Source organism: Chaetura pelagica, unplaced genomic scaffold (genome assembly GCF_000747805.2).
Source record: "Chaetura pelagica isolate M959 unplaced genomic scaffold, ChaPel_1.0 scaffold221, whole genome shotgun sequence".
NCBI classification, from domain to species: Eukaryota; Metazoa; Chordata; class Aves; order Apodiformes; family Apodidae; genus Chaetura; species Chaetura pelagica.
Window position 1 is genome coordinate 1,265,187 of NW_009952533.1, and position 24,222 is coordinate 1,289,408.

Sequence of the window (24,222 nt, forward strand, 5' to 3'; positions counted from 1 at the left end):
TTTTTCCCTGTTCTTACACCTACCTGCTCTTACAGCTTTGGAGGATACTTGTGTCAGGAGCAATGCTTTTCAATATTGAACAGTAGCATAATTACAATTTTTTTGTAAGTATAGTAAAGTATATATATATATATAAAGACACGGTCTGTATATATGATGCTGTCCTTATAGATGAAGCTTATTTGATTCTGCATTGAAAATATGCAAGTTCGCTTACACAGATGCCTTTTGAAACAAACTGCAATCTATCTCTCCTTGACTAAATCTTAGAGTAAAAAACTTAGGTAATACTGGGAATCCAGGGCCATTCAGGGTTTCTCAGAATCCTCAGAACAGCTCTTCCTTTTTCTTTTTTTTTTTCCTTTTTTTTAATTTAGCATTTCAAACAACAAAGTTTGAGACCTGACCCCTATATTTCTTTATTCACCAGTTTTCAAAAGAAAATAACTTTAAACATATTCCCTGTTAAACAAAAGTTAATCCTACACAAATAATAAAGACCTGGCTGTGAAAGTGGGTTTTGCCCTGCTTATAAAGCTCCTGGGGGAAAAAATGTAATAAAAATACACCGAAAAATGAACACAAGAGTCTAAGTCTGCAAATACCTGCACATGTAAGTGGAAACTAAGATCTTAGCTCAAAAAAATCAGTGGGATTTCTGCCCTCAGCTCAAGCAAGGTCACAGGTTCTCCCTGTGAGTGGTCAGACTGAATGAGAAAGACTGTGCACAATCACCTACTCCACAAATACAACTATTTGCAAGGAATTGTGCCCATGTTTTTCATTCTTTCCTAAATTAAAGATTAATTATTTCCAAGTGTCAATTTTATTATCTTGCTAATTGGTCTGTGCATTAATTACTATGCCAGCTGGGCACATAATAATGTAAGCACCACTCATTTTAAAAAAGGCTCAACCAAGCAAAATGCTGAACATCCTTTGCAGAGATTAAGCTCTTTGAAAGGAGCAGAGGAGGCTCCACAGTGGCCAATGGGGTGGTCAGTGTGGGATCCTCAGCCCTTCCCAGCACAGAGCTGCAATAGTAGACCTGAAAAAGCAATCTCCTGGTGTGAAATTCTGAGCAAATTTCTGGCTGAAACGTTAGGAGGGAAAGGAAGAGGATTCCATGAAGTTTTTCCAGTTTATGTTGAAAAGGAATTGCTTTTTCTCCTTTAGTAAGCAGGTAAGAAATAGTTTGCAGAGTCAGGAGAGAAAATCACAAGCAGCCTGTTTCCATTGCGTGAAAGTCAAGTTACATTTCCCCCCACATCTCTATCATTGATACTATATGTTGGGAAGGGGGGGGCAGGGAGGATATTGACTTAAGCACATGTGGCATTAAAAGCCAGAACTGCAAACTAGTGCTATCCAGTTGTGTTTTGCTCTTTTCCAGCTGGAAACTGGCAGATACACAATGCCTTCAGCTTTGGATGAGCTGTGAAATGTGGATCAAAACAGGCTTTGAGGAAACTGTCATCATTCTTGTTTGTAGCAGAAGCACTCAGGAGCCTGACAAAGTGAATCTGAATTCAGACACATCGACTTCAACCTGGCTTTAAGAAGGAGAAAAAGTAATTTAATGACAGCTTACTTATTTTAAACCATTGCCAGGCCACATCTCAGGATTTTCCTTAAACCTTTCATATCAAATGGCACGTCACGTGCTGCGCTTCACCAGCAGCTGCAGCCTGCCTGTAAATATTTTATATGACTTCGATTAAACATCTGTTCCGTTGGCACGCTGCAGCCCAGGCTTGACCTTGGCTCCTGTCAGAACAATGCAAACCTCAGGGCATTGCAGTTTCTGGAATTGCAGTTGAATAAATCACTAACTTCATAAATAGGGACATCTCGATGGCAGGCAGAAACGTTACATGGAAATTCTCCAGGAAGAACAGTCTGGTGGACTAAGACTTCCCCCTACATGTACTCACATTCAGCTTCAACAAACATGTGCAGCACATACGATGGCAATATGTAGGAACAGAAGGTGTTCATCTTCTCGAAGAAGATAGGCCTGAATGGGAACTGATTGATGCAAGGTTTCTTCCAAAGCAAATCAAAACGAGCATTCAGAATGTGAGAGCTTCAGAAATAGCATCTTTCTGCTGCTCAGCAGGGAGTGAAGTTATTCACTGCCCCCATGAAAATTACTTCATACTCTCCCTGTAATGGTTTTGATATCTTTCTCTGTCCAGGTGAAGATAAAGTGCATTTTTTCTCCCCTGAGTTTGATTTAATACCAGACAAAATACATAAAAGTAGCAACACTTGTACTGTGTATATCAAAATGCAAACGGAGAAAGAAGCTACAAGCTCTGACAAACAAGGAAAGAAGATTACAAGCGAAGAGGTGTGAAAATGAAGAGAAAGAAATGTGATGCAGACCTGATTTGACACACTACCCAAATCAAACTGTCGTTCTCTATAGCATGAATCAATTAGCATTTATCAGTCTGAATTTTTCCAAGAATTTAAATTAAGGGTCTGGGTTCTAATCTCAGGATTCAACACCTCTGTAACTATCTGAAAAACTACTCTATGAGATCAGCATAGAAGATGGAAACTGTGCATGAAGGACCAGAGTTGGCCCTGCACACGTCTCAGAAATGCCTGACAGAGCAGACACATTTAAAGAGATGGTTTCACGGCTGGCACACAAAATCAGCAGACAAGTTACAAAGAATTAGGTGTCAAGAACTGAAGATCTGTACACTTCAGAAGATAATCACATGCTTAGCAGGAATTCTAAACATGTTTAAAAATAGATATTTCTCTGACCTGGAAGCTGCAGAGCCCTACGTCTGTATCTGGGAGACATCTCAGGACATTTCCAATTACACACGCCATTAGCAGCAATGCAAATGCAAGCCCAGCCATTCCATGACAAAAGGGGTGAAGACACTTTTTCTTTTGACCATGAAAGCTCATTAACTCCTGCTCACTGTGATGGAGAAATGGTAGAAAACTTCATCAGACTTAAGGAGGGAAAAAAAGATAAATAAAGAGGCATATTTGATAGTCTTCACTAATGAAACTTGGCAATTCAGCTTTCATGACTTTAATGGAGGAATTAGTTTAGCTACTTACATAAAATCTTAATGTGCTGCTAACAAGCAGAGAGAAGCTGAAAAAGATGAAACCAAAAGGTATATTGTTCCAGGTTTCATCTCTGAATCCCACCACACCTAATTCACAGAATTAAGCCCAGCACTGTGGCAGAGCTGGTTTGCTTCAGCCGTGCTCAGTCACCGCTGGTGTTTGCTCATCGCACTGCCCCGCGTTGCTGTGCTGAGCCTGGCACCTCCTCAACAACTGCTTTGGTGTTTGCATGTGGGTGCATCCCGTTACAGGGCCAATGGCTGTGCTCTGGGAAAGTAATGACACCTATTGCCTGGCATCAACAGTTAAGATTCCTGGTCATTAAAGTCTAATAATAAAGGCCAGGTTGTTCTAGTAGTCGATTTTATACAAATTAATCAGAGAACTAAAACATGGTTTGAGTTGGAAGTGACCTGAAAAATTATCTAGTTCCAACACCCCTGCGTGGGCAGGGCCCCTCCCTCTGGACCAGGTTGCTCCAAGCCCCATCCAACCTGGTCTTGAACACTTCTAGGGATGGGGCAGCCACAACTTCCCTGGGCAACCTGTGCCAGTGTCTCACCACTCTCCCAGGAAAGAATCTCTTCCTAATATCTAATCTCAGTTTGAAACCATTTCCCCCTTGACACATTATTTGTGACCTCATACTCACTGGGACCTGTTTCACCTATTTAAACCCAGTCAACATGAGGCCAGATTGGCAAGGGAGGCCACAAATGTCATGAGCCTCAGTACTCCCTTCTTCCCCCAGGTTCTCCTGGGGAAATAAACAGTGCAAATGCCTATGAAAACAGTAAAGGAGTTGCTGATATCAAAATGATCCTGCGGAAAGGTATGTCTATGCAGAAGGAAATTCTGCAACAAGACTTTCTCTTCAGAACAGAAGGTGCTGGATGGAGACCGAGCAGTATGAAAAGGAGTAGTCATCCAAGAACAAAGCAACAGTTTTGGAAAATAAGCACTTTTTTACTTAGTCTTCAGGTGACTAGGTGTCCTGAGCCCATTAGTCACTCAGCGAGGTCCATACCTGAGATTCATAAAACACCAGCCACAGGGCACTGTGGGCAGGACCCCCTGAGGAGCTAGTCCTTGTGGTGGTGGGGTGGCAGCAGTCTCCAGGTGGTCCTTCCCATATGAAGCAACACAGGCCAACACAGCTGAAAATTGACCTAGGCACATGCTAAGCTTCATTCACGAGATGTTACTGTTCCCTATTGCCCTGCTTGCATTTTTGCCCTGACTCAGTGGCAAGCTGCTGCATGGTTGCTCAGATTCCTGCAGAACCGATGGCTCATCAACCTCGTCAACCTGCCTTGGGTTTGAGGCAGTTGATCCAGTTCATGACTCAGTGAAATGGTTCAAGCGACAAGTCAGGGGTGAGCAAAGCCTTGGCAGGTTCTGCAGGGGAATACATGGGGCTGCCTGCCTCTGCAAGGCCTGCCTTTGTTTGCTGGTGGTCTTCAATTCCTTCAGAAGCTTGGGAGAAAACTATCAGTATGTCATCGACCTGCTCTCATTTTCATTTTTTATTGGTGTGGGTGGTGGGGTTTTTTAAACTCCTCTTTTTATCACTTTAATCAGAAATTCCATCATCAACATGTTGTTGTTTGTTTTTTACTGGAGGAGTACCTCTCTCTTTTTTTTTTTCTTTTTTTTTTTAGACTTCTAAGAAATCATACTTCTCATTCCTAGTCTGGTAATAGGTGCAATTCCCCCATTTGGCAAGTCCCCCTGCAATCCTCAAGCACTTACAGGTCACATTCTTCAGCTATCAAGTAGCAGGTTTGAAACATTTCAAGTACTGTTGGTCCTACTTGACCTAATTTTGAAAGTTTTAAGGCCCCGAGTAGGTGAGCCTTTCTGTATTGTGTCCTCAGTGCTGTCTGCAGCTTCGCATCCCCAGGAGGGCAAAGCCCCACGCTGCAGCAAGGGCTTTATTAGGAAAAGGGCTATCGGGGTTGCAGGTGATGAAAGGAGAGATGTGCGTGCTTGCCCCTAATTTTGCATGGTTATACAGAAGCTTGCTAAGAAATCTAGATCTGTGTTAGACCTGTTAGTAGATTTATGGCTTGCTTTGCAATGCTGTAGGTTATTCAGAGAACAGCACAGTAGCTTCCTGTGCTGTTATTTTAAAGCAGGTTTTCTGTTACCATTGATCACAGCAGCCATCTGTAAAATGAGATCTTTCCAAGGCTAAAGTCTGGATGTCAGGCCTCCGACAGACCCCAGCATCCCAGGGAAGATATGTGCTCTGCTCTTGGGGGGGTAAAAATAAAGTCAACATAAGCTGTTTGTCCTTGAGCAACTTCAACAGTTTCAATTTCCTAGCAACAGAAAACCTTGCCCGTGACAGAAGTGACAATTGCCCTTCAATTCTGCGAGGAAATGGTTCCCCCATTCTCCAAATACCATATGTGTGCCCATGCCTGACACTCCTAGCAGGTGCAATATACCACCGCTTCAGGGATGCTCTCTCTAATCAGCGTGGAGCTGCAAGTAGAAGTGCTTTCACCTGGTATCCTGGAAAACGTATTTTTTTATGTAAAAAGCATTCTCAGTTTCTATCCTAGAAATGCATCTCAAGTGTATATCTTAAGAGGAAAAAAAAAAGAGATTTTTTAAAAGATGAACCCTAGTATAAAACTTTACTGAGTATTTTCAGGTCCTGGAAAAAATCTCTTTGAAACACACAGGAGAACAGCAGGATCAGAAGGGTCAATGAATCTGTGTATCTAAGTTTTTGTTCCCCCTTCCCCCCCCCCCTTTTTTTTTTTTTTTTGTGGCAAAGCTTGCATTTCTGAAGTAAGAAATTAAGTTTTTCTTCATGGCTTGTTAATGTGGGCTCAGATACTTTAAAAAAAAACTATCTGTAAGTCAGTGAGTCCAAAACCAGTTCGTCCTAATCATCTAGTTCCATCCTTTACTTAACATGGGACAACTGGATGTTCCCACTTCCAACACATCACATTTTATAAGGATTTATTATAAGAAAAGCTTGCTGATCTTGTTCAAAGTATTATTTAACAGCAGGTTCTCTCCTTTTCTCCCCTCTTCTCAATTTTTTGCTTTTTCTGTCTGCTCAGCAGTTTACCACCTTAGTCATGGTACGTTACATCTCCCATAGAGCTGTCAACGCAACAAGTATTCAGCAACAAGTATTCGACATGGAACATGGAGCAAATACAGGAAAAGGCCAGGATAACAGGCTGCCAGGGCAAACACAGGGACAGCTTTGCTTCTCTTCACACGCTAGAAAAGTGAATGGGGAATTTTAATTATCTTAAGTTTTTGCAAATGAGATTTGGATTAGTTTTGGTGGCATTTTTCAGGTAAGTCTTCTTCTTCTTCTTCTTCTTCTTCTTCTTCTTCTTCTTCTTCTTCTTCTTCTTCTTCTTCCTCTTTTTCTTTCTCTTTTTCTTTTCCTTCTTTTTCTTTTTCTTCTTTTTTTTCTCTTTTTTTTTTTTCTCCTCTTTTTCCTTTTCTTTTTTTTCCCCTTTCTAATCTGTACTTGTACTCTGAGTTTCTCTCCTTTTCCCAGCTCTTTGGCTGTCATATGTGTCTTGCAGTCTGCCTTACCACTGAGTCATATTTCCTCCTTCAAAAACACCCTCTATCAGAGCCTTCTCCCAAACTGCTTATAGTCTGTCATGGGCATTGCATCTAACAATTTCTCACCTTTATAAAATGCCACTTTGGGAGGGTTAATCTCTCATATGTGTGATAAAGCTGGTTTCAACAAGACAAAAAAAGACACTGCACATTCATAGATATCAAGAGGTGATGACATTAAGTGTGCTGGAAATTAGATATAGTAAAAACAACTGGAATCTCAATCACACCCCATTAATATGAGGATACAAAATGTTTTTTACTAGCAATAAAACCTATGTCCTGTAAATGAGCTTCATCAAAGTGAGAAATAGTTGAATATTTGAGTGCAGAGCAGTGTTAATTTCATGGCTTTATTAATTAAAGAACTAACTGTTGTCACCCTGTGTTTATAAAGATGCTTTGAGCTAACTGTATGTCTGAGATATGAAAGTTAAATGATAAATGGGATTTAACACATCTGATAGGTGTGTTTTACAGAGAGAAGCTACAAAGCTATTGTAGTAATAATTTGTAGGCTTTTTTTGGCTGTTCTGAAATACTTTTTTATGGTGGGAGGTGTACTGCAATGGAGAAGGACTAAGTACTGCCATCAGCTAAGCAACAAGTATTGTGCCTGTCTGTCAATCAATCACAAACCTTTGTCAAGAAACTAGAGAAACAAAGAGAGTTGATAGCTGTGAAAATAACAGCTATCATGATGAATTGAAAATTACACAGGCATCAGTGGTGAATAATAGGACTCTGCAAGAATGTGATTCTATCAGGCTGTAGAAAATCAAAATACACCATGAGGAGCATAAATGGTTGCCTTTCTTGGCCGGACACGTCACATTTCGCTCCAGACCAAATCGATATGGCTGCATGTTCACATGCACATGACCTGCCCCAGCAGATCTCCCCCCTGTCACCTCTGCCCAAGAGCACAGAGCCGTCCCTTTCCATCATCTATTGCTACCTCCCACCCAGAACTGCCCAAAGCTCCCAAAATACTCAACTGTAGGAAAAAACATATATATCCCAATTTCACAAGGCACTCTAGGTTACTGATTTGAGAGCAGCTTTTCCCTTTATCTCCTTTATGGAAGGAAAAATAAAAGGGGTTGCAGATTGTTTTGGCCTTAAGAAATAAATCAGGTGCTTTGTAGGTTTCTGTAGACATCTCTTGCTGTTCTCTTTTTGCAAACCACTGTGTGCTTCTGTTTTCTATGGAGCTATAAATACATTTTTCCCTTAAAATATCCAGCTTTTTCTTCAGTAGAACCAGGAGGTCACAACTCTAGCTATGAGGCAAAGAAGCAGACAAATATCTGAAGCCCTCTGATTAATATACATATCACCGAGTTTCAGGCCAGAATGAGCATTATTCAAAATTACAAGGCTCCAGCTTAAAGAATAGCAAAGAGAAATGCTGACAGAACCTAAAGCTGCTCTAATAGCCAGAGAGTGCAAGCAACTGAAAATTTCTCTGCCCTTGAACTGTTAATTCTTCTGCCTTGGAAGGATTAAAAAGGAATTCTGACTGACCCATGTTCTACTTTGAAAACAGAGAGAGAAATACAGTATTCCCTGAGTCCCTGCCTAGTTTAAGTACGTATTTGTTAAATTTAAGACCTGCCAAATCCCAGCCATTATTTTCTAGCTGCTTTGTACCCAGCAGCTTTTTATAAGAAATGAATTATGGAATATTTCAGGGCTTTTATACCAGCAACAATAACCATCATAAGACTTGTGGAATATGATATTAGACTGAAATATCCGCAACATATGTTCTGACATTTTGTATTATAGAAGACCTATGAAGGGTTTTAATACAATTAACAATGCCATTAAAAATCCCTGGAATAACATTGAATTGGATAGATATTCTGTGAATAAAAAAAAAAGTGAGTTATTGTTAGCTTTCCTTATTAAAGTTAAGTATTTAAAAAACTTGTGCAGACTTTCCTGGTAACACAAGTACTGGGTATAAAGAGTTTACCGTCAGAGAATTATTAGACTCCTTTTAATCTTTACAACAATTGAAATAATTCATTAACTCATTTTGACTATTCCAGCTATTAATCTCACCTTAGTTTTCATTGGGCTTTGAACATACATTTAGCAATTTCCACTCCTAAAAAAAAGTAATCATTTTTTTTTTTTTAAAGAAGTCTGTCTTAAGGTAACAAAGTTCACATTGACTTCAAGGCCTGTATCTGAGATCTGGAAGGGATAAAGCCCCACATTACCACTGTGCAACCACTACAGCTGCTGCCACAGCCCTGTTTGTAATGACCTTGGAAAACTTTGGGCTGGCTGGTGGCTGCACTTGTGCTTTCTGAATCTCCCACCCACTGTGAATTAAATTAGGGTAGGAAGAGCTGGACTTTTTTTTTTTTTTTTTGCAGAAGCAATGCAGAGCCCATCTTTGTAGCTCTGATGACAGAGGGTTTCCATCAGTCATGAGCCAGTGTTTGTACATCCCAAGTGAGTCAGTGTGCTTAATCAGGACTAAAATGGACAGGACAGAAGGTTTATACAGCTCTTCTTTGGTATGTGGAACTAAAACAAAGCAAATAGACAGAAACTGATGAGGGACATAATCACAACAGCTTGTGCAGGTATATGCATTCAGCATGGCACAGAATGAATCTGAATTTCAGCAGTGGGTGGATGGGAGGAGGAAGGAGCATGGCCTCATAAACACATTTCAGAGGCTGGTGGTTATTGAGTGACCATTGGATATCACTCCCCACCACAGCAGCCACCAGGGCTGGTGATGGAAGTCTTACCACCACTGAGGGTAATATCCAACCATAGAATCACAGAATCATTGAATAATTTTGGTTGGAAAGGACCTTTAAGATCCTCAACTCCAACAACTAGCCAAGCACTGCCAAGGCCACTACTAATCCCTGTCTGTAACCATGAACTTTTGGCAAACATTTCCTGCAGTCCAGCTTTGAGGCCCATCATGAGTAGATCAGAACAAAAGATCAACACAACAAAACCCTCCAAGTCCTCTATTCACCAGCAATGGCCCAGCTGCTCAGGCTGTACAGCAATGTGGGCAGCACTGTGGATGGGAGTCTGACATTTTGCTAAGCCATTGTAAAATACAGATGAGACCTACACTGCTGTGCAAGGACCCACACCACCTTGGTATCAACACAGCTGGAGAAGGAAGGCCATGTTTTTGCCTGCCACATTGTACCTCTAAGGTGTGAGAACACTTCAGCTTTCAGAAAAGTAAGGCACACATCCTTCCAAGGAAGGAATTTTTTAATAGTAGAGCCCTCCTGAACCTCATTTTTCTCAAATGCTTCTATGTGAACCCTCATTCTGCTGTGCTCTTCTCAGGCAACGTGAAGTTTTTCTGAAAGAAAATGGTGTATTTTTTTTTCCCCACTGCTCTGAAATTCTGGGAAGTATTTTCTGTTTCAAAAACTGCTTGTTGGGATTGTAAATTCAAATTACTCCCATACATTATGGCTTTCTTTGGCAGCAGAGCAGAACCACAGAGACCAGTAATGTGTTTCATCCCAGGGAACATATCAAACATATGTATGGTAAGTTAGCTGTGAGAAAAATCAAGCCCCTTGGAGTCACAATGAGCATCAACAAGGAAAAGGAAAACATTTTCAGAGCCTGAGCTCCATGACTTTCCATAGGTGCTTTAAGTAGCCCTAACTGGCAAGGTGAAGCATGCTATTTATCCCATACCATGAACCAGACAAATTGATGGTAAAAGCCCTGGTCAACATGGGTTGCTTGAGAAGGCACTGACAGCAAACACCAAGGAAGGGCTCCAGCTCAGTAGAGGAGATCTCATATTTAAACAAAACATTACAGGCCCAAATATTTAGGAATAAGTTGCTGTACAGGAAGAAATATCTGGAGGCTTTTAGAGGGGACACGCACAGCCCTCAGCTGTGCCAGGGGTAAATATATACCTTGGTGATGCCTTTGAGGAAAGAATGGTCCATTTAGCATGAAGGGCAAGAGGTGAGACCAATACCTTATGAGTCACTAGCACTAATAAAACCCGAAATAATTAAAATAGAAAAGGAGCCTCTGGACTGAGTCCATGGATCTCATGTCTTTATTTATGAGAGGTAACTGCTAACTGAAACGCTGTAAAACACCTCCTGCTATGGCCAAAAAGAGTCTAGAAAACCTCATTCCCTCTTCATAGCCTGAAGCACAGAGATAATCCCCCTACAGACACCCTGGAGATCATTAACCCTGATCGAGTTCCCTGCATTTTTGTCCCTTTCCTTCAGGTTCGGCTTTCGCTCTGCAGATGTAAGTCTTTTCTGAGCAGTTCTGTTTATCTGTCTCTCATGAAGACATGCTACCAGAAATTATTGGGATGCAACAGTAGTGTTCTTTTTCTGTTCTAGATGCTCAGAAAGCCAGTCTTGCAAATACCCTGAATGTGTTAACTTGTATGATTTATCCTTATCAGAAGCATGTAAGAGGATTTTTGTACCACCACTGGACAAAATCATGGGTCACCTATCTTGAGCTAAGGGGATGTAGACTGCAGAAGGAAAAACACAGGGCTGACAATTATTACAGTGCTTTGTCCTAGGTTTGTGTTGTTTTTAATAGTGAAACCAGCTTTACAGGAAACAGTTCATTACTCCTTACCAAGCAAGAATGCAAGGGAAATTGAAGGGTGGAAAGTGGCCAGCAGTTTTATCTAAGTTCATCCTTTTTTTTTTTTGAGTGAAACTGCCCTTTTGTAGCCTCAGCTTCCCAGGCCACCTCTCCCCACAGCACATAGGGATGATGAAACTGTGCTACAGGCACCAGCACCATGTATCACCCATAGAGATGTATGAGGGAACTGAGGAAGGTGCCCCCATTTCCCCAGCCCGGGAAGTCACTGTCTCCAACAGCTTACCAACACAAGTAAGGAGTCAGGAAGAAGGAATGAAGTCAGTTTATGGCTTTAGTTATGATGACACCTTTACTCAACAGAGAAAGTCTCTTAATACATGGAAGTCACGCTCATCCTAATCCACGTGCCCATTTCTTGTCACCTGTAGCTGCCCCGAGCATGGTTAAGGCGCAGTTCTCACACTCTGGCAAGCACAGAAACACAATGTGTCCCCAGGCATTATTCAGGTTGCAGGAAAAAATTTAAGTCACCAGGATAGGAAATGGAATGGGCAGTGGAAAGCCTATCTTGACTCTTCCCTTCACCATCAAGACTTCAGCAGAATTAAACTGCCTGTTGCTTTTTTCAGGTGGGATACAGTTGTTGGTCTCATGTGATTTATCCCACATACAAGATGAGGGAATAAATCATACAAGGAATTGCTGAAAGTTGAGATCTCAGAGGAATTGGTTTTCTAACTCTACTATCAAAGCAGTTTATTTTTCTTCTGGGCTATCAAGTCTACCATAGCTAGGCATCTCAAATTACACTTCTGGTTAAGTGATATTTTGCATCTTCGTAGGTGAAACACTGAGCTACCACTGAGCTCTTACCTGGTTTTTGTACTCCCAGAATCACCAGGATGAGAGGACTCAAGCAGGGAGACTGGGGCTGTCCCATACACCATCTTGTTGGCTCCAAGAATCTGAAATGTGGAGAACAAAATGGAAGTCATTATATATGCAGCATTTGCTACTCAGACCCCACACAGCTCAAACATCTTAAGGCAAGTCATAGCCAGGAGGCTGCACAGTCATTTCACATAAGCTTTGCCTATGGACAGCACTCATCAGTTCTCCATGTCTGGAGCAGACCTGGCAGAGAGAAGTGCCACCTTGTCAGCACTTGGAAATGGAATAACCCACTGGCTGGCTCAGTGGATTTATCACTACTGCCCTTCTCCCCAGGATCATAATTCAAATATTCCCTGTCCTGTCCTAAAATGTCATTATGCTTAGACAACTGAAGAGAATGAAAAGTAGAACCATAAAACAGCATAGTATCATCAGTTTAAACGTTAAGGGTCTCTTTCAAATTTCTGAGAACGTAACTGATATTCCCTCTTTTGGCCCCTTGCTGTTGTGAAGATAAATGACTGGACTATAATATCTAGTCTCATCCACTCTTATTTTGGATACATTTCATTAATTGTTCTATTAATGCTTTACATTGGGACAATTCTTAATAAGAAAACTTAATTCTTGTGTGAGAAGGAAATACTAGTGACATGTACATGAATGTACAGTAGGTTAGACAACATACTGTCCCATACTAAGAAAGTAGCAGCTGAAGTAAAAATAAATATTCATATTTGTAAGGTAAAAACAACCAACTGTTTTTAAATGGCCTGCACATAGATACGGAGTGTTTCTTTTATGTTATTTTGAGGGTCATGAAAGAAAACTAGCATCAAATTAATTGGCTTGGAGTTAATGAAAGAAAAGAAAAATGAGATTTACAATAACATACCTGTTTAAAAAAGGTGTACGTATTATATATACTGCTATATGGGTATGTGCATCTTTAAAACAGGTACAAATTCACTGAGCTGGCACAAAGAGAAGCACTGTCATCTCCATTTTATAGAGAGAGTGTGACATTGAGGTAGAAGGAAGGTGCCACCTCCAGTCGCTCCACAGCTCAGCAGATAATAGGAAGAGGTTTTGCTAAGCCTCCTCTTGTACTTTCCCCTCTCTCATGTGGAGTGCTCTGCCTTGCCTTTTCCTCAAATATTTGATTAATCAAGTTGCACTGCAGCCCTGGCTATATCAGCATCTACAGAGCATCTTTACAGGTACACATTATGGAGTAACCTCACCCCTCTTCTCCCCAGAAGGATTAGTCATTCTTATGCAAGGGAGCTGACTCGATGATCTTAAAGGTCTTTTTGAACCAAAATGATTCAATGATTCTCAGATTCTCACTCCTCCAGCCCCATCAAAACTGCTGCAGCTGCAGCTATCCTGGTTTTGAGTGAAGGAAAAAATAGATAAATTAATCCTGCCATGGATTCAAATGTTCCTTATTCAGTCTAAGCAGCGACAATGATAACTTCAAGTTATATTGTTAAATAGATACATTTTGCATATTTAGTAAACAAATTTGCTTTCTGCTGAGGGGTTTAGTCCCACTCCATTCTCCCTCCCCAGGGAGGAAATGAGTTAACTTCCATTAGAGGTGGACCTGACCCTGTACGGCTACATGCATGGTCCATCTGGTTACACTAGAGGAACCAAATGGCACAGTTCTATCTAGATCCCATAAAACTGTCAGAATAACCAGCAAAGTACAATTATTTATGGTTCATGGTTCATTTACTTACAATAATATTTTGCATAACAAATACATGAGAATTTTGAAATCTGCTGGTGGACAGGTTAATGGTTATGAAAAGTGGAGAGGTTCATCCAATAAATATTTTACTGTGTATTAAACATTCACCACCAGTACTAGAAAAGCAATAAAAGCCTTTGTTTGAAAGCTTCTTTGTTTTTGTTTTTTTTAATTGGTTTTGAAAGATGGACCTAAGCCATAAGTGTACATGTAGACTTTGAACACAGGCAAGGGATTGTTTTCAATTAGTCAAATTTATCTTAATGCACAGTAAAATAGGAAATAATTTGCAAACTATACATCTAAATACACAGGCTGCGGAAACCCAGCATTTTAGTGACGTGGATCTTGGACTTTGATCAAATAAATCAAATCAGGGAAACATTTAGAGTGAACAAGTATTGAATCTGTGTGAATTGTGTCTAAAATGTAAGTCAACATATATTTTTATTATTGTTTTCTTTTTCTCTTTTGGACAATGGGCAAAAAATATATGCTCAAAAATCACCAGTTTATTGCTACACATCGTTAAAAGCTAAGTGTGTACACAGGCTGCTGCTGAATTTCACTTGCTTTATCTTATAGCTAGAAGATTAAGTTCCTGCGCTGCTCCTGGAGAATAAAAGCTCATTTGCCAGAGGAAGAAACGGTCAGAAGAAAAAGCTATTCTGTGAGACCCTAGGGTACACAACCTTCAGGTACTGGAAGGCTGCAAGAAGGTCTCTCTTAAGCCTTCTGTTCTGCAGGCTGGAAAACCCCAACTCTCTGAGTCTTTCTCCATAGAAGAGATGGTCCAGTCCTCTGATCATCTTTGTGGCCCTTCTCTGGGCTCACTCCAACAGCTCCATGTCCTTCTTATGTTTAAGCTCCAGAACTGGACAGAGTACTCCAAATGGGGTCTAGTTGTTTTGCAGTAGTTGCTATCTGCAGCATCCTGAATGTGGGATTTCTGAGGAGGACTACCCAAGTCTTACATCTTTTGATGTAAAGAGCAGAGATCAGCCACCAGCTCTGACCACTCAGCCCTGCAGTAGCCAAGGCTCAAACAAAAATTCACATGTTCCACAGGCAGCAGCTTATTTCTGGGTCAGCCATAGCCTTTTCCTGCTTGTAATGATGTCAGCTGCTCTGCGGTTATCTCCAGCTGAAGAGATGTTTTTCTTCAGTCTCTCACTGTATGAATACAAAATGCAGTCTGCGAGTAGAAAGCAAAAATATGTGTTTGTTGATCTGGTAGAAACCAGGCCAGCTCTATTATTTGCTTTGTTCTTGGTGTTCTAATATGAGAAGATAATCTGACTTCTTGAGGCTGATTTTTCATAAAACATTTTTAAATTATTTCTATTCCTTTTTCAGATATTAATTGAAAGGACTGAGAGGTTTGGGCCATTGCATTAAATATATTAACAAGAATGTTTCAGAGTATTTCTGGACATGTATGCTAAATTTGAAAATTCAGTGTACTTGCAAAATCGCAAGTATAAATCACATAATAAATAAAGCATTTCCTCGGACCAATGGTTTTAAGTACTCTCAACAGCTGGAAAAAGTGCAGACTCTTTGCTATGCAAAATTGGCATGTGTAAGTTTGGAGCATAGGCAGATCTTGGCTAAACTGTAGCAATCCATCATGTTTAAATGTGTTTGTTGTTAACAGGGCACAAGAGTTATTTTATTACCAGGGTGCTCTGAAAAACAGAAAGCTATGCTCATACTGGGAAAAGCAAGGGAAAAAAATTTAGGGAACCAGTTTAAGTTGTGTTTGTCATCTCCAGCATTTTCTGTTTTGGCTCTTTAGAGCCTTTTTATTGGAGAGAAATAGACCAGAGATTAACAAAATATTTAAGAACTCATCAAAGCACATGACCTCCACAGTGAAGTTTAGAACTGCAGCGCACAAAGTCTCATGTTTTTTTAACTATTTATAAACTTCATTATCAATCTTAGCAGTTAAAAATAGTCCCTTAACTTTTTCAACAGAAATCCTCCAGGGGTGCTGGGCTGCACCTTCAGCCCAGGGCCACTTTGGGAGCCTGTTCCTTCCCCTCCCTGCTGCCCACCACCACCAGTCACCATGCCAGGTAATAGGGCTGAGAGGGAGGTTAAAGCTCCCCCCATGGGGAAGATGTGGGAAACAACAGAAGGAGCTGTGGGCTACTTGGTGATCAACGACCCTTCTTCAAGGTTGCATGGTATCTCTGTGGCTTGGGAGATAAGCAGTCCAACTACCCTGCATGATTAATTGCATTAGGGCTCACAAATTTTATGGTGCAATATACACTCTGAAGTTCGCTCTCCAGAGCATCCAACTCCTTCAGCATTGCTTGAATAACTCGCTCTCTGTGAAGCAAGAAGTTTGAGCTCCTTCCACTAGAAGAGTTCATTAAGAAATGACACATCTGTGCTAGTTCACCACTCTCGTAGCAAGGAATTTCTTCCTGATACCTAATATAAATCTACCCTCTCTTCCAGTTTAAAGTAATTTTCCCTTGTCCTATCACTCCACGCCCTTGCAAAAAGTCCCTCCCCAGCTTACTTGTAGGTCCCCTCCAGGTACTGGAAGGTGCTGTAAGGTCTCCCCAGAGCCTGCTCTTCTCCAGGCTGAACAACCTCAACTCTCTCAACCTGTTTCCAGAGCAGAGGTGCTCCAGCCCTCTGATCATCTTCATGGCCTCCACTGGAATTGCTCCACCAGATCTTCTTGTGTTGGAGGCTCCAGAACTGGACACAGGACTAATAGGCCTACACCCTACTTTAGAAAGCAGAAGTGCAACTGTTTTCCTCTCAAACAGGCATATTCACAATGGGCAGATGGTTGCAGGAGATGAAAGCAAATACTAAGTTCCAGATACTTGTCTTTAGTTATAACCCATATGGGAATTAAAACAAATGACTATGTCCTGGCACTTTGAGGGGAGCCTGTGGAGAAACACTGCCAAACACAGAACTGGAAAACAATGACAAAATACTTGTTGTTTTCAGCCACGTGCTGAACTATACAAATGGCCTTAGATACAAACGTTTTACATAATAAAGGAAAATAATTCCTGTATTCATATTGCCCAACAAAAGAAAAGAAAAAAAAACAAACACAACAAAACCAAAAATTCAGAAGTTCTGTTCTTTGCTTCATGCTAATTAAGTTTTTAAAATTTCCTGAGTGCAACAGGTATTCATCTAAATTTGGGAAAAAGGAAAAAAAACTGGCAGGCAGAATGCAAGTAATGCCTTCATTTTCTAATACATTTTCTTTCCTTTAAACAGCGACAGTCTTTTGTTTTCCTTTCCAGGACCTAACTGTAAACCAGTTTATCAGACACAAATAAAATTTTCATAAATTCAGCAGAGGAGAATAATCAATTGGCTTTATAGACCTATAAAACAACGCAAGTCTGTGGGCATTTGGAAATTATGGTGTCAATTAGGATCTGTAACGTATTCTGGGAGATATCATAAGAAATGTGGCAACAAACTGATTTTTTCCTTCCAAAAATGATCACCTGCAATATGCAATAAAATGTTCAGATGTACTTATAAAAGAGTCATTGCTGTATCTTCCCTAATATATATGCAAATATTTCATCACTTTCAAACTTCGAGGCACATGAGAAAGCTGTTAGAAATTAACATCAGCTTCCAGTTGCCACATAAATCAAAGCAACGGCTCTTCTCTAAATGAAGTACCTGCTTAGGGAAGTAAGCTGCTTTGATTAAATGCTGTGGGGACTTGGCCCTGCTCAGAACCATTGCCATTGATGGGCAGAGCCTGGTTCTCACCCCTCTTTGAAAATGTCACATCTGCCATGGCTGCTGGAGCACCTTGCTTTGTTCTCACTTTGGGACCGGCACCTTTGCAAGGTGAGGACTTTTGCAGTGTAAAGGACATTATAATCCTCTTCGGTCACTGCACCCCATTGTTCTGGAGGATTCTCAGAAGTTGAGAGGGGAAGAAAATATCCTGGTTAAAGCCCTTTCCTCTGCAAAACTTCTCTGAAATCATAGACAATGGCATGTTCTCTGCTTATTGTACTGAAAAGCACAATAGTGCTGCAGGAGACTTCAGCCTTCACAGCAGCAGGAGGCAGCAGGATGCCTACCCACTTGTACACATTTCTGGAAAAAAGCCTGAAGGAAGTAATTAATGTTTTCCCAAAGTTTGTTTAAGTTGGAAAAAAATAGATATTGCTCTCCAGAATTGAATTGTCACAACAAAGTTATTACAGAGGAGACTGAGCAGCAAGTGAGGAAGGTCAAAATACATTTAAGCCCACTGGGATGCTGCAATGGGCAGCATCCATTCAGGAGTAACAGTTGCTCAAGGAGCAACTTATTTTTTTTTAGGTTCATAAAGTATGCTCGCCTTCAGTGCATGGAGAAAACAATCACTTAATCTCTTAAGGAAGACTGTGAATGAGAAATAACTTGTTTCTGATCACAGGGGGAAGTGCAGAAAAATGGGACATTTGTTTTAATAAGTGACAAGAATCAAAAAATACAGACAGTGCATCAAATTAATTTTCACTTGTCCTCCTGTGCATGCATACTTTTCTATGCATAATCAGCCTTTTTATCCAGTCCTGCCAGATGAATGTTGAAAACAGCATCTAGTTCTGCGCAGAACTTGGAAACTCAAGCCAGCTAATGAACAAAGCTGTTTTGCAGCCCATGGTTTGTCCTGCCTGCTGCCTGGCATTGCCGTGACACCATCTACTCTTTAAAACAAACTCAAGGGCATCCTGGGTGTAGAAGTGGGTACTGTGCCACACCTCATCTAACCTCCTACCCTGCTAATGCAGAGTTGGTCCTTACTGACAAGCGTTTGCTCCTTCTAGCCTAACTTTAAATGTGTCAAGTAGTGGGGCTCTGGTGGAAGTTTATTTCACAGGATAATTGATTTCACTGTCAGAAACAGAGCTGAGAAAATAACTCATGGCAAATAATGCATTCAATTAATAAAGTTTCTTCCCTTGCCCATGCTTATCCTGCTAGCCGATCTGAAGTCCCTTGACTGTATTCACTGTTTGGGTGCATTCTTCCAGGGCTGCTTTGGCTGGTTATTCACCAAATTTCCTTGCTGGACACAAAACTCATGTTCAACAGGAGGATCTGAACAGAGGACCAAAGTTCATAATCTCTCAGGAAAAGAAAAAACAGGATGAAACATGAGTGAACAGCCAAAGGCAGGAAGACTTATTGGTGAGGAGGACACACACAGGATACAAGCTGTTCTCCAAGGCCTCTTCAACACCATGAAGACAAGTAGTTTGCTGAGGCAGCTGTCTTGCTATCCAGCACCATTTCTTACTGAAGCCCTGTCACTATGCATCATCATCACTTTTCTGTTCATATGAACACTATATAGACCCCAGAACTCATATTGCACATCTATTTTAGACAAGGTCCCTCAGCAGCAGCAGAGCTGAGAGCAGACCTGGGATCTGACTCTCAGAAAAAAAAGAAACTTCTCAGAAAACTTCTCCACTCTGTGAAATTTCAGGAAAGGAAATATTTTTGCAAACTAAATGTTGAACATTTTCGAGCTAAACCCCAAGGAAAGTTGCACCACTTGCTAGAGTTCTACTCTGGTTTGTGAAAAAAAAAATTAAAAGCCCTAGTGCAGCTTGCTTTAGGAAGTATGTTTACATATTCTGTGAGTTATACAGCTGAAAGAGAGGAGATTTAGACTGGATGTTAGAAAGAACGTCTTTCCTGGGAGCATGGTGAGACTGGCACAGGTTGCCCAGAGAAGTTGTGGCTGTCCCATCCCTGGAAGTCTTCAAGGCCAAGTTGGAAAAACCTGGTCTAGTGGGAGGCGTCCCTGCCCATGGCAGGGGGGTTGGAATGAGATAATCTTTAATGTATGTCCCTTCCAACTTAAAGCATTCAGTGATTCTATAATTCTATGAAAATGTTGCCCATTAATTGTCACTGAAAGCTAGTGACTTCTCTTCAAGAACTAACGTTTTCCTGGCTTGCCTCACTGGGGAAGAGTTTATAATGTGTGTGCTCTCCACGCCAGCCATGGCGTTGCTCGTTCCCAAAGTGAGACATTTTATTTTGGGGCAGAAGTCAGGGGAAAATTGTAGGAGAGCAGCAAGATTACCAGTACTGAGGAGCAGTGCCTTCAGATTTAGCTTGGTCTCTAAGAAAAGCAAAATACACAGGAGAGGAAGTAAAAACGAAGGGAAGGTCTTGGCAGCAGCCAGATGAACAGACATGGTTTATTAGGCAGCGTTGAGCTGCAATGGTGGGAAGGAATAGCTGCTTCTACCAGCAGCATGGAAAGTCTGGAAGTGTGGGGGCTTGCATTAACTGCTTTTATATTCCTTCATGGGAACAGCTACTGACTCAGTCCTGCTGATTGAAAAAAGAAAAAAAAAAAGGAATTGCATGCTTTGAAGAGCTAAAATAATGCCTTTGTATGTGCTTACACTATGGAAAAAGAAAAGGAGAAGCAAGCCACCTGCTTTCACTTGTTAGAGATGAGTGTTGGGGAACACTAGAAAAGGGTTGGGTGCTGTGGAAATAATTCAGGTAATACATTTTTTTTCTCATGAGGATGCTTTGTTTATAAATTACCTCTGGATCCTGACCTACTGTGGTGAATTATCTACCCTTTTAAGCCCCCAAAAGCATGACTAGTTGGTAGGAGCAAGGTGTGCTGACATCTCCAGCTCTCGGCTCACCTCTCCACCATCCACGTCCACCTCTGGTGACAAAGCCCTGTTATCTGGGAGGGAAGTGCTAGGCACAGGCTGGCTGGAAGTGCTGGTGGGGAGGCAGTACCCATGAAAGGGGCTTTTGGGGTTGGCTCGGAGGCTGCAGTATTTCAAGCTATTTCCACAGAGTGGAAAAGCTGATGTTCACAACAGCGAGCAGGCACCCGTCGGTGGGCAGAAGGCGGGTTCTCTCTCCGGCAGCCTGGGGACTCTGAAGCACAGGCTCGTGAAACCCAAAGGGTCCTTCCACTGAAGGTGAAAGGGGAAAAAACACCTTTGAGAAACCCGCAGTGAAGGCGCAGAAGGGCTCGTTTGGTTACGTTACCACTATTTACTATCTACCGTGGCACCCAACAGGCAGCCCCCCCTTCCCAGGAGCTCATCCCCAGGCGGGGATGATCCGTTGATCCGCCAACGTGCAGCCTCTGAGCGGAGAAACTCTCACAGGCCCCAGCAGAAGCTGGAGGCAGCTCCCTCTGCACAAGGCCAGGGGAAGGCACAGGAGGTGCCGGTTCCCTGGGCTGCCTGAGGAGACTGGAAGGACCACAAGCCAACTGCAGGGCGACGCCTCAGAGAGGCAGTTCCGCACCTTTCCCTCTGCTCACCTGTCACAAAGACCCGGCTGTGGCGGCTGGTGAGGGGAGCGCAGGGCGGGTCAGGGGACCCCCACGGGCCAATCACAGTGCTCCCGCCCCAGGCGCTCGGTATAAAATGGCTCCTCAGAGTCACCCCTGGGCTGCTGGGCCTGCTCCTTGGCTCCTGCCCCCTCTGCTGCTCCTGCCCCCTCTGCTGCTCCTGCTCCTGCTCCTTCGCTCCTGCCTCGTCTGCTGCTCCTGCCTCCTGGTTCTTTGCGGGTCGCTATTGCTCGTCAAGACAGGTCACTTTCTCCTGCCTCCCCAGGTAGGACCAGCTCTCCTGCCTCGGCTTTTGTGGGCTGTCACTGGGACCCTGTGCATAAGCCCCCCCATCTGCTGCTGACTCCAGTTTGGGATTTTTCTGATTGTGAAGTAATCGCAGAGCTACAAAGATGATGAAGGGAGTGGAACACTTCCCTGATGACGAAAGGCTGAGGGAGCTGGGTCTCTTTAGCTTGGAGAAAAGGAGACTGAGGGGTGACGTCATCAATGTTTACAAATACGTAAAGGGTGAGTGTCAGGAAGATGGAGTTAAGCTTTTTTCAGTGATGACCAGTGATAGGACAAGGGGTAATGGGTGCAAACTGGAGCATAGGAGGTTCCACGTGAATATCAGGAAGAGCTTCTTTACTGTGAGAGTGACAGAGCCCTGAAACAGGCTGCCCAGAGAGGTTGTGGAGTCTCCTTCACTGGAGACATTCAAACCCACCTGGATGTGTTCCTGTGTGATGTACTCTAGGTGATCCTGCTCTGGCAGGGGGGTTGGACTGGATGATCTTTCAAGGTCCCTTCCAACCTGTAGGATTCTGTGATTCTATGATTCTATGAATCACCAGCTGAGGAGTGTGGGGTTTTTATTTGTGTATTCATTTATATCTTTGAGTATCTTTGTATAATTGTTTGCAACTCACCATTATTATCACTATTACTTCATAAAACCTATTCTAGTTTGATTTTGGGGGTTATTTTCCCCCCCAACCTTAGAGTCTCTCTCTCTTACTCCTCTTTTATCTTTCCTTGGGAGAGGAGTAGGGGGATAACAGTGAGCATCTGTCATCTGGTTATTGATGAAAATCGTGACACATACCCACCAGGACTTGTGCTGGCACAACACATTATGTGTGCATGTAATTTGGTGCACAAAGGGGAAATCTCTTCCTTCCATGACACTTTCCCAGTCTAACATTTCCCAAACTTTCATAATGCTTTTTAATGTCAGAGAAAGATGTCACTTAGGATGATGAAATCAGAATGCCCTCACTTCTTTCCATGCATGTGAAGGCCAGCAAGGCCTTAGCAGGACTAGGCTGACCAACTATCACACTGCAGAGTTACTGCCTGCATGGGTGTTGGCAAGGTGGCTATGCTAGAGCTGAGCTCAGTAGCAGTGCCAAAAGGATCTGTTAAATGCAGGCTGTTGTATCTGTACCCTTTGGCAGCCTGCACAGGCAGAATCTTACTTAGGCAATTCCTTGTAAAGAGCTGCCGTTTATAAAATCAATTCAGAGCTATGAATTTCAATGAGAACATGGTGTTGTGTACTAGGCAGGCAACAGCTCGCCTGGGTCTTCGGAGATAATTAAGACAGTTAGTTTAATGGCTGAACCCGAAAAGTTTAAAGGGTATGTTTGGATAAGCACATAAAGCTTATCCCAGCTCCTGAGCCAACAAAAAATTGCATTCCCAGACTTGCTAAAATGATGATTTCTAGCTTCTAGGTACTGGTCACATTTGCAGAAAGTCTAAATCTAGCACATCTGAAAATTACTAGAGGTCTAGTTCGGCCCTAACTATCTCTTTCCCCACTAATCACTAACCTGAGTAAACACAGAGTTCTTCAATATTCCCTGCTGTGTTTTCCGCCCCTGTCCTGCCTTGGTGCTCAAATGTTATTTCCATTGTAGTGGATCAAAGCAATCCAGGCAAAGGGAAGAAGTGGTTTATTAATGTGGCACCCATGGAATTAAAAACAAAAACAAAAAACAAAAGTGAGTGAAAAAATCATAAGGAAAAAAGAGCAGATTTTTATTACAGAAACACACAGATGAGGGAAATAACTCTAGATGAAACAAAGATATATTTAGTAAAAAGAGATGTGCAATCTACTACATGATTTGAGGCTTTTTGTTAGAATAATGCTGAGCAACCCTCCACCTTTGGCTGATGCCTAGGAATACAAATTATCGACTAAATATGTGCAGCTGCAGTCTGTTCTGCTCTTGAAGTGTCTGCAGAATGTCGCTGCTATTTGCTTTGTGTGGAAGGGGGAAGCATTCAAAGAAAGACAAAGGCCAAAATACCATTGCTAAGACCTGTGTATTAAGCCTGTGGTTTGTAATGTTTCCCCTTTCAGTTTACCCTGATCTTCATGCTTTTTTCAGTAAGGGGTAAAGAAGTGGCAGTACAAGGATAACTGGACAGCCTGGGCTTGAGTGATCCATGTTCACTTTGAAATAATTATTATTTACTGCTTGAAATACAGCAGAATCTGGAAGCCCAGGTCATGCCCCGAGATCTTCCTTTTCAAATGCACAGTAAGGCAGTGTAACCTTTCAAAGGATTAAAGATTTATTGATTTTTTTTTTTTTAAAGAATGTCTGTAGTATACAAAGTGTATTCCATAATGCAGCAGATCACATTATAAATAACACACAAATGGCAACTGGAAGACAAAGAGAATGCACAGCACAGCTTTATCAAAAGCTAGAAGGAACCATCGCATACAAAAAAGATCACACTGAGCCTCAAGATATTAAACTCCATGACCCTCTGGGATAAGATGTGCACCTTTCACCTTCAAATAACAGTGATTAGCAAGAGGAGTAAAAGAAGTCGTGTGAAGGTTATATACTATCCCATTGCTAAAACTGCAGTGATTTTTCAAGTCTGTCTTACC

At 41.9% G+C, this 24,222-nt stretch overlaps 1 protein-coding gene across 1 annotated transcript in view; it reads left to right on the forward strand.

Annotated features, from left to right (window-relative positions):
- The window catches only part of FAT4 (FAT atypical cadherin 4), a 268,723-nt gene that overhangs the window by 313 nt on the left and 244,188 nt on the right, over window positions 1–24,222 (forward strand). The gene's annotated exons all lie outside the window — the stretch shown is intronic.